Source organism: Cucurbita pepo, unplaced genomic scaffold (assembly GCF_057944985.1).
Source record: "Cucurbita pepo subsp. pepo isolate OVF unplaced genomic scaffold, ASM5794498v1 scafford_3, whole genome shotgun sequence".
NCBI lineage: Eukaryota > Viridiplantae > Streptophyta > Magnoliopsida > Cucurbitales > Cucurbitaceae > Cucurbita > Cucurbita pepo.
The window spans coordinates 77,090-93,559 of record NW_028257908.1 but is presented as its reverse complement, the minus strand read 5'-3'; the positions used below and the strand labels follow the sequence as shown (position 1 = coordinate 93,559).

Sequence of the window (16,470 nt, the reverse complement as noted above, 5' to 3'; positions counted from 1 at the left end):
TATCTTCCATTTTTTCCTCTCTGTTCTGTATTTACTTCTTATCTTCCATTTTTTCCTCTCTGTTCTGTATTTACTTCTTATCTTCCATTTTTTTTTTCTCTGTTCTGTATATATATTTTTTTTATTCTATTGACAGATATTAGCCTCGGTAATAGAACTGATAACGAAAATCTAAATAGATGGGCAGGGAGAAGAGATCTGATTTTGAATAATTAGACAAAGGAAAGAAAATCGATAGGATAAATGAAAAAGAGATAGGATAAATGAAAAAGAGATAGGATAAATGAAAAAGAGATAGGATAAATGAAAAAGAGATCTGATAAATGAAAAAGAGATCTGATAAATGAAAAAGAGATCTGAAATATGACTTACAAGAAAGCAAGATCTCTCTCCAATAATTAAATCTCATGTAAATCTGGTTGTTGGTATTTTTTTCTTTTTCTTTTTTTTATCGTAGGAACCACCGATGAATACTGTATTCTGATTTGGGATTTTGACTGAGTTCGTTGAAGAGAGATAGTTGGGAGAGGGAGGGGTCAGTGGAGAGTAGTTTAGGGAAAATATTATTTTAGTTATTTAATTATTATTATTATTATTATTCTTTTTTTGGGTCGTTACAGTTAGATGTTTCAGTTAGACGTATTGAACATAGTTAAAATACACAATATTATGACAATAGAGATGGAAAGTAATGTACCAATATTAACGAGTAAATAGTTTAAAATGAAAATGACCAAGGAAGCTTGATAGACGACAATATCATATAGTCTGCTACAGATATTAAAAGTGGTAGTGTCGAAAGAAAATTGCGCCACTATGAAATATGTAAATATGAAATTAAAGTATTGATATAAAAACAAATTATTATTACTCAGGGGACAATGTAATGCAAGAAATGGATTAAATATTGATCTAGTTGATGGAAGGAAGCAAGTCTTGAACAAAGTGAGAAAGATGAAGTTAAAGTTAAGTATTTTAAGGTGAAGCACGTGAGCCACAAACCTACTACCTGAATTCTTTTGCTCATGAAATTTTAGACATATGACAAATTTCAATAGTAAAACCAGGCTAGACATTGATGAAACAAGGATATATAAATTCATAACTTTACATATAATGTCTATTCTCAATATAGCCGTTCTAATCATGCTTAGACAGACTTTTTTTATAATCATGAATCATACAAAATTAAAGTAGGAAGTCAAACACGTTTTTACATACTTTGAAGTAGTGAAATGGCTCGTGGGTGATATATCAAACATGTTTAGTGAGCATGAAACATGCGGCTTTGTAGTTAGATTGGTGGAGGTTGACAAACTGGAGGTTGCAAGAACGGAAGATCTTGTAGTTTCGCAGTAATTATTTCTAATTTAGGTGTTTTAGTTTAAAAATGCCACTAACATGACTATAATGTCATAGTAGTTTATATACGTTCTCTTATTTGGAATAAGAGGTTCGGATCCTATTGTTGTTGTACTAATAAAATAAAAATTAAACATTTAATGATATAAAATAAAGTATTTTAATCATACCATAAAAACTTGAGGGGATATATGTTTAGATTTAGGAAGTTTAATTTTTTAATTTTAGATTATTATTTTTAAGGTTTTAAGTTGCAATTAGATATTGGCCTAGTATTGGTGGGGATGAGAGTTACAACATTTCAATCGACCACATGTTACTCTTGGACCTATTTTCAAGGCTGATGTCACCCATGCATACATAATTCATTATGCCCAAGCTTATCATAAATAACCTTCCAAAAACACAACAAAGTCTTTCATATAGATTCACAAATCCAAAAACAAACGTATCTCCCAAAATAAAACCTTCCGTAACTAAATTCAAAATAAATCTAAATAAAACAATATTCAATAACTTAAAATAGTGAAATAGACATAAACTCCTAAAAATATTCCCTGTCCAACTTCTATGGTGTCTTCAGCTCAGCCATTAACCGTATATTGGCGTCTTGCCTTTACCTTACAAATGTAGGTAGCACATGGCTCGAGTATTTTATGAAATACTCGTTAAGTCACCCCACTGTTGGGGTTAGAAATGCAAACACATGCAACATATGAAGGGGACCTAACTTTTCGTAAACCGTATATTGACGTCTTGCCTTTACCTTAAAAATTACATTGATTTTCCTAGATTTTCGAGGAAGATCCTGATGGATTTTCTTTTAGAGTTTATGGTTTTTAGATCAAGAGGAGAAAAGATTTTATAGGATAATTTAAGAATTAAAAATAGAAAAGGAAATTATTATTATTATTATTATTATTATTTAGAGGGTCAAAATTTAGTTAAATATTCTTTAATTTATTAAGATCGGTCGATAAGTCAATCATATATTGTTTAAGACTACACGTTCTTGAATTTTTCATACAATGAGTAATATCAAATTGTAAATAAAATAATCAAAATTATTATTAAAAATTAAATAACTAACTACGACTTCAGGACATAAATCTCAACCGTAAAACAATGCTAGACGAAAATGAAACAAGGATACATAAGTTATAACCTTACATATAAGCCCTATTCTCACTATAGCATGAAACATGAAGTAAACAAGGTGATTGCATGCTTTAAAGTAGTGAAATGGCTCCTATATGGCATATCAAACATGTTTGGGGTATATTTAAACTTAACCTGGTCAAAGAATCATCTCAAGTTAGTCTCATGATCTATGTCTTCAAACATACTCCGTTCTATCATAACATTTATTGTGATGTCCCACATTGGTTGGGGAGGAGAACAAAACACCATTTATAAGGGTGTGGAAACCTCCCCCTAACAAACGCGTTTTAAAGCCTTGAGAGGAAGCTCGAAAGGAAAAGCCCAAAGAGAAAAATATCTACTAGTGGTGAATCTGGGGCGTTACAAATGGTATCAGAGCTAGACATCGGACAATTTGCCTGCCTTCTCGCTATTCCCCGAAGGGGGTAAACACAAGACGGTGTGCCAGTAAGTACGCTGGGCCCCGAAGAGGGGTGGATTGTGATGCCCCACATTGGTTGGGGAGGAGAACAAAACACCATTTATAAGGACGTGGAAACCTTCCCCTAACAGACGCGTTTTAAAGCTAAAGCCTTGAGGGAAAGCCCGAAATGAAAAGCCCAAAGAGGACAATATTGTGGGGCGTTACATTTATATTTTAAATTCTAAGAAACCCATAAGATACCCACCTGTAACGCTTAAAGAGAACTCAACCTGACTACTGACTACTTGCTTAAGTTTGCTTAGAACCTCATCTAGCATGATTTCATAGCTCCAATTTGCATCAAAAACTCTCAAAGAGTTCTAGTCAGCCATGTACTCATTCATATAATATTGGGCAACTTTTTAGTATGGCACCTAATTTTCCCAAGAGACTTGCTCACATTTGCAAGCTCACGAATTCAAAAGAAATATTTAGGCCCCGTTCATTGCTTGAAAATCATTGATGCCTTTCTCAACACACTATTTATCGAAATTACACTACAACACCAAAATATTAGCACTCTGGCACATCTCTAAAGCTTGTTAATTTCTTGAATGGTGATGCTGATTGGTAGCGTGTAGGTCTCGACCTGCAAAAAAAAATTAATTGTTGTACACTCTTTTTTGAGATAGAAGGTTCAAATCCTACACCATATAATTGTTGTACTAAAAAAACTTACACATTTAGTGATACGAAACAAGGTGTGATAATCATGCTACAAAAACTTCATTGTGGACGACAAGTACCATAAATGTTTGAATTTAGGAGGTTTCATTGTACTTTTCAATTTTAGATTATTATTTTTAAGATTTTAAGTTACAATTACTTACTAGTCATTATCGTATTTATAGTTATTATCGTATTTATGAGCAGGAGAGTTACAACCTTTTCAAGGCTATAAATAATTGCATATTTTTGCTTTGGTAGGAAGATTTTTTATATTAAAATGAAAGTTGCATGTTCTGTTTTTTAAGGCATAAGGTTGTCTCTTTGCATTTCTTGTATTGAGATTCGGATGCTAGAGTTTTCCAAGCAGTTTTGGTCGAGCTCTTTTTTGGAGTGATTCGAATAAGGAGTTTAAAAACAAAGGAATAATGTTAATATGACAATATCAAAATTATGAATTAAAAAGTTTCCATATTCTAGAATCTCATTTGGAGATAATTAAATAAGTTGATATATTGATTATTTTCTTTCCATGCCATTTATTTATGATAAAAAAGTTTCCATGCCATTTGGAGAACTATTTTAGTTTAATTGTTTTTTAAAAATTTAAGTGAGTGTGTAACACCTGAGAGTCTCACAATAATTAGATACCCGATTTTTTCTTTAAAGTTTAAAATTACAGGATTTTATTGAAAGTCTTACCTGCGGAATTACAAAATTATTTAAAAAGAAAAACGCTTAGAAAAATATAAAAGATAATAGTGAAAACTCAAAATAAATAAATAAAGTCAACGTTCGAGGGACATTTTGGTCATTTTAGCCTCCCAGGTATCACGTAGAAACTCTCGTGGATGCTCCATGAAACCTACTAAGAATGTTGTAGAAGTTAGGTTTGGAAAATTGTACGGTACAAATCCGTAAAAAAAAAAAAAAAAAGAAAAGAAAGATTGAGAGGTAAAGGTTTGGAGTTTTTAGTTGAGGTTTTTCTCTAGATCCAAAAGATTGATGTAGAATTAGATCCTGAAATTTCAGTATATTCTTCTGGAAAGAATTTTGCAAAACTTTCGTGGAGTGGTCCGGAGTTGAATAGAACTGGAAGGTGGAGTTCCAACGATCCTCAAGAAATGGTGAGCTTTTTATTTTAGACCAATTTTGCATGCATTTTCCATCTCGAAATCATTAATGAAATTGAAACATAAATAATCTTGTTAGGAAAATATTTGTAGGGATTAGAGGATATGCTAGAATACGAGATATCAAGCCTTAGATAGTTAGAAGGTAATAGCCTAATAATAATAATAATAAATAATGAAATAAAAATATAAAAATAATTATAAAAAATAGTTAAAAAATAATAATAATAATAATAAATAAATAAATAAACAAAAAAACAACTTTTCCCCTGCTCCACTAACCTCTCTCCCTTCCCACAATTATCTCTACTCAACCCATGATTAAGTTAGAAAGTATTACTGAAAAGAAAAAAAAAAACTGAAAAACAATAATTGTTAGATTTACTTGAGAAAAAAAAATAATGGCTTTTACACATGAGATTGAGAGTAGATTTATGTGAAGATATATCTGATCAATAAGGTATATATTAAATCTTCATTTTCTTTTATCCATCTTTTTTAGAAATCACAACCAATTAGAGTTAGATTTTCCTTCAATTATTACCATGGTCAAGGTTTGAGTTAGAAACTAAATGTCAATAATTTACACAATTCTAGTAAATCAGGTCAGATTAGTTATTAGATTAAATTTTTATCCCTAGCCAAATGAATAGATTAAAAATAGAATGACCAATAAAACTTCTGAATAGGAAACATTGAGATACAAGGAAAGATTTGGAAACAGTATCCACTAGAAATTTGGAATACATGATAACAAAATTAAAAGGAAACAGATAAAAAAAAAAAAAGATTGGGGAATTAAAAACCACAAAAAAGAAATTAGGGAATTAAAAACCACAAACTAAACATAGAGAGAAAGGTAAATACAGAAGGTAAATAGAGAAGGTAAATACAGAGAGGAGTAAAGGCCAGAATAACTTGAAATAGCTATATCTACTTCCTTATACAATAGTAACCACGAAATATAAGATTTTTAATAAAAATATAATTATAAATATATAACATTTGAAGACTTTTAACAATGGACCAATGTAAATTAGAGAAATAATGTTGTAGAGTTCAAACCTGAAACTAATATCATGGGCTCATATAGGTTGACTCGAATTTCAAAGGACGAAATCGAACTTTCATTAAGGATATATTCGTGACAATGACTTAAGCTAGCCAGGTAAGTGACCTTACTATCGACATGGTTATATTTGATGTTGACACGTGCCCCGTGGTTCTGCACGTGTCATATATATTGATATGTGTGAATTGTCTGTGGATCGATATGCTTCTTATATGTTATGTATATGTTATAATATGTGAATTGTATGATAATAATTACAGTACGATGTGTTCAAGGATATGTTTGAGATAGGATACGAGAAGGATGCACAAAACGAAACGTAGCGATAGGAGTAAAATACGTTCATGAAACGTTGAGGTTAGGTTAAATACCATAGTGATATGGATAAGAGATATTGATGGAAGAATACGGTTAGGTTACGGGTAGAAAGGGATAGGTTTGTGATAGATTGATAGAACGATAGCGTTAGGATTGATAAAACGATAGCGTTAAGATACGTTCTTGTGATGATATGACTAAGGTACGTTCACGTAATGATATGTCTATGATAGGTATAAGAACGTTAAGTCTATGATAAGTTAGAGAACGATAAGACTACGAAGTGTTTACATTATGACTTGGTTATAATATGATACATTGTGATGCAATATGTCATGGTATGATGTGTATATGATGAAATGTTATGTTAAAAGCATAGAACGTTATGTTAGGTCTCTTAAATTGTGTGTATACAGCATGATATGAATGACATGAAATCACGATAAATGGTATGAAATATAACCCCGTTAGAATTATGTATGATTTGAGATGGTTTGAGAACTAAAGAATGAGAAGCGATATGATATGAATGATGAACGATATCTGAAACGATATGAAAAATGATGTGATATGTACATAATGCTAGCGGGGTTGTATTAAAGGATAATGAAAATGGAAAAGTTTTGGGACCTTATGCATTATGTGTGCTCATGCATTTGGGAGGATACCCCTATCCCATCACGAGGGTATAGACGTGTACATCTAATGGCAGGACAACGGTCGTTATGCTTTGCATAGCGCTGCCATGACGGTTACTAGTTCTAGCGGGTGTCTGGCCTAAGGGGCTTCCAGAGTATGCCCACCGGATAAGAAAAGTGGTCTAGTGGTGTGCTAACTAGCTGGTGAGCCCATACTCGCACGTATGGGCTGTGTGTAGAGCATATGGTACACGTCCAAAATTACCCGTTAGGACAGCACCGTAAGAAAAATGGAATGAAAGATAGGTCTCATCGTCTCATTGCATGTGATTGTTGCATTTAACCCCAATAGTGGGGTCACTTACTGAGTATTTTTTTAAATACTCAAGCCATGTGCTACTACATTTTTCAGGTTAAGGCAAGGCCTTCCTGTACGGCTGACGACGGCATCGCAATTCGAGACCATGACACATGCGTAGGATAGTGGTATTTATTTTCTTAGACATAGCTAGAATAGGATGTTTTTAACTTAAACTCTTATTCATTTTATTTAGTCTTTTGTCGTGTCATTTTAAGGATGTTTTCGAAACACGTAAGTCCATGATTGTGTTTTAAGATAAAGGTTATGTTTTATGAAATTTAAATGAAGTCTTCCGCATTCAATGTTTATGGTACGTATATAGTAGCGACCTTAAATTAAGTAGAAAATTTCGGGTCGTTACATAGAATATGCATGTTTAGGATACTAGAAGGGTAATTTGGATGAGAATGTTATTTATATTAAGAAAAATTACTAAAATGCCCCTAGGATGAGGATTTACGCTGCGTGATGATTTAAATACTTTTCACTATGCTAGAAAATAGATTGGGATACTGTAGTTTGTGCTTCAAGCAACAAATGGACGTTATCTCCTCGTTGAGCTTGAATGAATTCATGATATATTATGCTTAGCTTCAAGTGATCGATTGTGTGTTCTCCTTGTAAAGTGTGTTTATCTGCACATAGTTAAGACTAGAGCGCTAGAGTCAAGCTAGTTAGATGATGACCTAGATCAAGACGCATCCAGTAGACTGAAAACCCTAGGATCATGAGCGGTGATCAAGTGTCTAAACCCTAGTGCTTCCAGACTAAGAAAGATTTGAGGAGTTAGAATAGAGATTCCTAAGTTGAAAGTTTGTGTTAAGTCACATTGCCTCTTTAGGAACCTAGTAGACCTCTTTGGAACCTAAGAATGACCAAGACATGTCTAGTTTGTGAATGTTCTATGGTCCCACCGCTGATGTCCCGTCATCGTCAGGTATGTCATGCGTAAGATAAAAAAAAGAAACATCATTGATTGGGTATGTTGTTACTGCATGGTCATTATAAAATATGACTCATAATTGAATTTTGACACCATTTACTGTATTATAGGTAACTGAATTATTGTTGCCTTAATTCTATGTTTATTATAATGTAGAATATGTTATGATTTACCTTGCATGGAATGTGAATGTAAATTGAAGTATGGATGATTTTTAGGTTTAGCAAAGTTGGTACTGTAAATGGGAAGCTATAGTTTAGTAAGCTACTAAATGCTAGTATATGCATGAAAATGATTTTGCTATGGAAGGTCAGATGTTTCAGTTAGACGTCTCGAACATAGTTAAAATACAAAGTAGTTTCTGATAGCAGACTGTGTGTTGATTTCAGTCACGTTTTCGATCCTGACGTTTCGAATTCCGCCGACATTTCGCTGCCAAGGGCAATACCTGCAGAATCTGGTGAGATGCAAGTGAGGCGACAAATGACAAGGTCTCAGTCCGCATTCCGAACTTGATACCATATTGGTCCCATCCACTCTTGATGGTGATGCAATCGTCACTAGAGACAATGTAGCAGTATTCGATTCGAGTGTTGGAACAAGAATTGGATGAATTGAATAGAGAATTAGGGAGAGAGATTGACGAAGAAAAGAACTCTAAAGTTTTAAAGGTATAGAAGAAGGGAACTTGGATTGATTCCGTCGATGTTGGGTACGGTAATGGGAGCCAAGATGGTAAGCCCTTGGATAATCACATTTGACCCAACCAAACCAAACTAAATTAAATCATAATAATGTATGTATATAATTCAAAATTCTTTTGAGTGGGGAGTAATTTGAATGATATACCATTACAAGTTTTAACTATTTTGTTTTTTTTTTTAAGTATAATCATAAAATACAAGTATATTGGAATTGAAGTGAAATAGTCAAACTTGCTATAGATGGGATGGACGAACCAAGAAGGTGAGTTGATCAAAGTGAGATTTGAGATCTGGATTTGATCAAAGTACATGATTTCGATCACATATGGTCGTGTTACCTTGAGCTCCCCTTTCTTAAACTTTTCCCACCAAGAAAATCCCTGACGATCGATTGTACCGTTGTTACCTAAACCATGTCATCAATCCAACTTTATTTTCTATAAATAATTTTCTTATGTTTTCATTTACCTTAATTTTCTTTATTAAATTCGGATAACACATAACCCTATAAGAATACAATTTTGGAAACCATTTAAAAAAAATTAGAATGTTAAAAGGTAAGAGAAAAATAATCACCGGTGATAACCACATCGGTGAGATTAGTTCCAAAGATGAGGCTGCTTTACCGTTCACCCAGAGCATTCCTTCCCCTCCCATAAATTATGCACCATTAAATTATGAGGAACAAATTTAACTCATTTATTTTCAATTAAAGATTAAAATTCAAATCACCGCTCCCAAAATTGTTAGCTTTATAAAAATAAAGTAGTCATAGGTCCAACCTAGGATGCAAGAATTTTAACTTCTTTATCGATAAAAAGTGTGAAATGGTGATAAGATAAGGAATCAATACAAGGGGAATAAGATTCGGATTACCTTGTTGATTGAATATCTCAAGGCAAGAACATTGTTTGAGATTCGAATCACTCCACAAGCAAGATCGATCATGTCTATCTTGAATGATTCTTGTTGATCAAATATCTCAACCCAAGAACACTTGTTTGAGATTCGAATCACTCCACATGCAAGATTGATCATGTCGAGCTTGCATGATTCTACATGCAACCTAAACTACATAGAATTGCAAAGAAACTTAGTCATTGGCTAAAGAAAAGCACAAATGCTTCTTTTACTATATTTTCCAAGTCTGCTTACAAATACAACATACATGGCTTTATATAGCCTCAGAATGAAACTATTAAAGGTATACCAAAAGTTGTAACATTCATACTCAATGACCATAATTAGCCATTATGTAATTGTAACTAAAGTAAATAAAAACTCTTAAACTACATTAATGAAATACAATAACTCTAAATTGTAATCCACCCAAAATTTATCACATGAAACTTCATTCTTCTTCAATGTGGCATGAATTGAAATATCTTTTGATGATTTCAACAATATTTTCTACACATCTTCATTGAAGCATATTGTATGATTGATGTCTCTTGGTTCATATCAACTACAAGGGGAAAAAGATTGAAAACGAAAAAGATAAAAAAACAAATTGAAAAGAAACGCAAAGGAAACATATATCCGATCTTGAGCCTGAAGCTCTAATACCAAATGATAAGATAAGGAATCAATACAAGGGGAATAAGATTTTGATTACCTTGTTGATCGAATATCTCAAGGCAAGAACATTGTTTGAGATTCGAATCACTCCACAAGCAAGATCGATCATGTCTAGCTTGAATGATTCTTGTTGATCAAATATCTCAACGCAAGAACACTTGTTTGAGATTTGAATCACTTCACAAGCAAGATTGATCATGTCGAGCTTGAATGATTCTACATGCAATCTAAACTACATAGAATTGCAAAGAAACTTAGCCATTGACTAAAGAAAAGCATAAATGCTTCTTTCTATATTTTCCAAGTCTGCTTACAAATACAACATACATGGCTTATATAGCCTCAAAATGAAACTATTACAGGCATCCCAAGAGTTGTAACATTCATACTTAATGGTCATAATCAACCGTTATGTAATTGTAACCTAAATTTAATAAAAAGTCTTAAAATACAATAATTCTAAATTGTAACCCACCCAAAATTTATAACAATCAAACTTCATTCTTCTTCAATGTGCATGAATTGAAACAACTTTTGATAATTTTGATAACTTTTTCTTCCCATCTTCATTGAAGTATATTGTATGATTGATATCTTTTGGTTCATATCAAATGGCTAGTCAGATTAAAACTTTCGGTCAGCCATTTCCCCGATGGCACGACCAATTGAGCACTGCTATCCACCGCCAGTGTGTTGAGATGTTCAATCGCTTTTCGGAACACGAGAGTATTTGAAGTTACTCCGTCGCTGACGTCGCCAAACTCTGTCAGCAACGCCGAGTGTTTTTGGCAATTGATCGCCTGAAATTTCAAAGAGTTCGAACTCAAGTGCGAATTCATAGCGTCCACGGTGGCTAAGCTCACCAATGCCAGTACGATCATGGCCGAGATTCTTGCCACTGTAAGCTGCCGAAAAAAATCGAAGATGATTCAATATCTTTTTGTTGCTTAAGAAAATAATGCTGAAACTGCGGTCGGGTTTATGTATTCATCTTTGCATTGGTTACATTTTCGAATTTTCGGATATAAGAAAAAAAAGTTCTTCAACAAATCGCGGTTTTGAACAAAAACCTATAATCATTTTCAGTAATCCGAAAAAAGAAAAAAAACATGTTTAAGATTGGCGTAGATAAACCTCGCCTAAGGTTTGAAAAAGCTACAAAGTCAGGTGAAAAATATATATGGGGTTTAAGTTTCTCTTAAGGCTTGTCGTGAGTGTGTCAAGATTACGATGTTGCATGGTTGAATATGTAGAACCGTGATGCAGGGCATCCCACCTAGAAGAGAAAAATATGGGCCTCAAGAAGCACCGCATGGTAAGAGGTCATGGGTCACCTTGAACATAATTAGAGTATTACCTAGCATTCTTTAAAATCATGATAACTTTAGGGCATGGAGTGTGTAATGCTCATGTCCTGTTCATATCGTTAGGCTAGAAAATCTTTGCATAACCTCATAGGCTAACCCTAGGGTAATGCGTACCGGTAACACACTCTATCTTCATGACATGCTTAGAATTCATGGCCCTAAAGTGTACATTTCTTGTTTGTGTAACACGTCATCCTCATGAGCTCAAGTCAATCGTGAGACCATATTTGTCATAACTAGAATCTTCATGAATTATTTTAAGTTGGTAAGAGTATTTTTCATCTTTTACCGTTTCAGTGTTGGGTAATACCCTAAATATGTTCTAATGGTGTAATATCATACATGAGTTTCTCTTCATGTTCTTGAGTCTTGGTGGTCTAAGGGTTGGTGTTGTGCTATTTTCTTGGTACTTGTCTTTGGAGTGTTTTCTTAGTCTCATGGTTTCTTTAGTTCTTGCACAAAAGGTTATTCTCATAGCATAACAACAACACATGAGTCGAAAATCTCATAGGCCATGTAAATGTGAACTCCATAACAAATTTCCTAAGTCTCTATAAGGATCCTAACATGTGTCTTGAGATAATTAGACAAACCATGGATCCTTACTAGGAGCCTTTAGGTTCTTTAGGGGTAGTTTAGTCATTTCCTTTTAAGTCTTGGCTTATAGCCCAACCATGTTCTAATGTCCTTGGAAACTTACATGGCATATGTCTCTTATAAGATTCATAAAACTTGTCGCCTTGAAAACATATTAGAATCCTTATATAGGTATTTTGGCCATTTATTTATCTCTTAAAATATTTCAAACTCCCTAAACTCTTGGGTAGATCTTCATGTTCCTATATATAGACTTTACTTAAATCTTTAAGTCATTTCGAGGGAGTTTGAACCTTGAAATTGTCCATGTCTTAGGGGTATTTTGGTCATTTTTCCTTTCTTGGTTTAGCCCCTCTGCATGCTCCAATAACTTTGGAAACTTTCATAGCCTCTTATATAATTGAAAATAGGCATATATAAAATCTTAGGTCATTTAGAGTTATTTGGTCCATAAACCAAAGCTTAGGCATGTAGGTCATTTTTGTGGTTTTGTATTTATTCTTTGTATAACCCTAAAAAAAAATACTAATTTTAAATCTTGCGTAACACCTTGTATCCTTGAAAATAGACTATATATAAAATATTAGGTCATTTGGTCCATAAACCAATGCTTAGGCAAGTAGGGGCATTTGAGTCATTTTACACTTTATTCTTGGTTCAAACCCTAAACGAACTCCCATGAAATTACATCTTATTCCATTCTATAAAAATCTCATATCATTTAGGTCATGAACCAATGATACATTACTCCAGAGGCATTCTAGACATTTAGCATCCTAAACTTAGTTCGAGCCCCAAACATAATCTAATGATTCAAAAACTTAATATGATCCTTATAAATAACGAAATAAGCATCTGAAACAATTTTATGACATTTGGAGATCATTCGGAACATGAATCGAAGGTAGGTTACCTTAGGGGCATTACGATTATTTTACACCATTACTTGGTTTAGCTACTTAATCTTTTCTAACGACAAAAAAGTTTCATATATAATCTTAATATGCCATCATATGCTTAGCATTAAAATTTCATGGGCACCAGAGTTTATTTAGTTGATAATTTTAATGTTAATTGAATCTCGAGCAAATCGCTTAGTTCGGAATCTTAACTCTGATGGTGTTAATATAACACATGCGGAAGCAATTTGGATCTTATGCACTTTTAGAACATCAATTATAGTAAATAACTAGCATGTTCATAATTATTAAAACTTAATGAGTTTAGATACTAACCTTTTGTAGTTTAAACTCCTTTTTCCTCACGAACCGGTTTCGAACCACCACTAATGTCTTCTCCACTATCCTTCGGCCTTAGAACGGGATTGTAGAATTCGGTGAGTGACTAAACTTGGGAAGGATTTTGTATATGTGAAGAGAGTGTTTGTGAGAGGTTTTTCTCAAGGTTTTTCACCAAGAAGAACAAGTCCTTCCATGTACCATGATCACTCTATTTAAAGAGTCATGTTTGCATGTTCATGCAATTTTGAGATCACCAAATTTTGACACTAAAAATTCCACTCAAATGTTTGGGATTATGTGGCGAGCATGCATGTTTGAAGTTAACCAAATTTTGACACTCAAAATTCCACTCAAATTTGTGGGGTTTATTTGGCAAGCATGCAAGTTTGGTTAAACCAAATTTTGACACCTCAAAATTTCACTAACATGCATTTTTCCATTAAATGAAGTCAGCATTTTGACCTTCTTCATTTTTTATTCAACAATTAATTTGAATGATCAATTTCAAATTAAAGTAATATTAAATGATTAATTAAACTATTTAATTAATATTTAATATCAATTCAAATGTCAATCCCAATCAATTCCGACACATAATTGATTAAGATATTTAAATTTTATTTAAATATCTCAGATTCTCTCTTTTTGTTTAATTCGTAAATAAAACAAAAATGTGGTTAAATATATCGTATATATGTAGCGCATATTCCCTAATTTGAATTCGAACACTTTGAACTCACTCGTCACACTGTTTTATGGTTTAGTTCGATATGAGCTAGCAGAGGGACATAATGGACCTATAGATCATGGGCTCCAACGATCCAAGATTAACCGGTTAAACTCATTAACCTGGTTAACCAACATTCGTTAACTACTAGGATACTCCACTTTAGCCTAGTAGTTGCACTCCCCTCATTATAGATATATTTCTGTCCATTTGATATAACTATGATTAGTAAGTCGATCCTTCACAGGTTGTTCGTAACTAGAGCTGGGTCAATTTACCGTTTTACCCCTAAAGTTACTTCTTGTTCCTTATGTCTCACTAATCCTCTAATGAACAATTGGTTTGTGGTCCAACCAGTAAACCGAATCCCTCTCAGGCTAATTAGAGGGTGGGGCCCCTTGTTCAAGACCTGGAGTCAGTGCTTAAGAGAACTACCTCTCTTCTATCCCTAAAAGTGGGTAGTAGTGAATTCCATCTTGCACCCCACGTCCTCAGCCATTCACCCAGTCTTACCCCTGAAATGGAAGGCCTATTGAGTCGGCGAACTAGAACCACTCTCACCCATGCAAATCTAAGGATAATTTTGAATAAACAGGAGTTCATGGTTAGCTCAGGATTAAAACCGAGTTACCTAGGTTATCGAATGAAAAGAAAATCAGTCTCAACAGTAAATGACATTATAAAGTGAGAGTGGTTTTCTTCATGGTCCGATCTTATGCAATACTCATTGCATAGGACGCCCCCACTCACATGTCTCCACATGTACAATTTAGTGATCACATTGTTTATATCATATACAAAAGTGGGCCGCATCCATAGTGTCCCCAGAATAAGGTACTCAGCCTTATCCTTATACTATAGATCATTTTGACTATATACTTGAACTTGATCCACTCTTATGTCTCTACATATAGTTCAAGTAATCATACTATAGCCAAAGTGTTCTTAGTTTATTGAATTTAAATTAATGATCGTAAAGTTCACTTTATTCAATAACAATATTTACTGAATAAACAACAATAATAACTTTATTGAAAATATAATATGTTTTTGTTTACAAACTATGAGTTTTAGGACATAAAACCCAACAAACTCACGGTTCCATTAATTCATACTTAGCTTAAGTTCCCTAATGAAATCCAAATGATTTCTAAAGTATTTCTTAAGAAAAGTCTAAGATGACTACTTACCTCGACGTTGACATTCGGGTCCTTTGTTCTTAAGCTTTTGGTATTCGGTTGCTCCAAATTATCTTTAATAGATCCATCTTGAAGTCTAATTTCTGGAACCATAAAGAAAATTGTGAGAACCGGTGATAAGAAAACCATAATTCTCAGCCCAGCGATCCAAGCTTTTGTTGAAGCAAAAACTCTTGAATCAAAGAGATTAACACCTCCTTGTACAAAATTTAGATCAACCAAGAGATAAAACTAGAATTAGATTACCTCCTTATACAACTTATTTAAACTATTTTATTTTTCATTGATGTGGTGTTAACCTACACATGTCTAAGATTCAAATTAGAATTTTGAATCCCAAATTTGAAATCTGGATTTAGCACTTGATGACCCCAACATTCTACTGCAACATGGTCATAGTATTTGTTTCTCACTTCTAAGAGTGAAGATTATCCCCACAAACTGACGCAAATTCTTTGAGCATGCTTTATCTTCATTCACATGCTTTCTAAAATTATTTCTGTAAGGTCACACAACATAAAAAAACATTTCAAAGGAAAGTGCACCATTTTGGTAAAGATTAAGCATGAAGGGCATGCTTTATCTTCATTCACATGCTTTCTAAAATTATTTCTGTAAGGTCACACAACATAAAAAAACATTTCAAAGGAAAGTGCACCATTTTGGTAAAGATTAAGCATGAAGGGCAAAAATGTCATTTTCCATTATGATTGAAGACATCACACAACATAAAAAACATTTCAAAGGAAAGTGCACCATTTTGGTAAAGATTAAGCATGAAGGGCAAAAATGTCATTTTCCATTATGATTGAAGAACAATAGGATACACTTAATCCAGAATTATAATTATATTTTGCGTCGCCTGACAGACTCGAACTCTCGCGAGAAAACACCATGTACTTAGCAGGCACACGCCTTAACCACTCAGCCAAATCTAATT

General features: G+C 33.4%; 1 pseudogene; it reads right to left on the bottom strand.

Annotated features, from left to right (window-relative positions):
• Window positions 1-8,459: 8,459 nt before the first annotated feature.
• LOC147786262 (putative polygalacturonase) lies at window positions 8,460-15,659 on the bottom strand (annotated as a pseudogene).
• Between the last annotated feature and the right edge of the window lie 811 nt (window positions 15,660-16,470).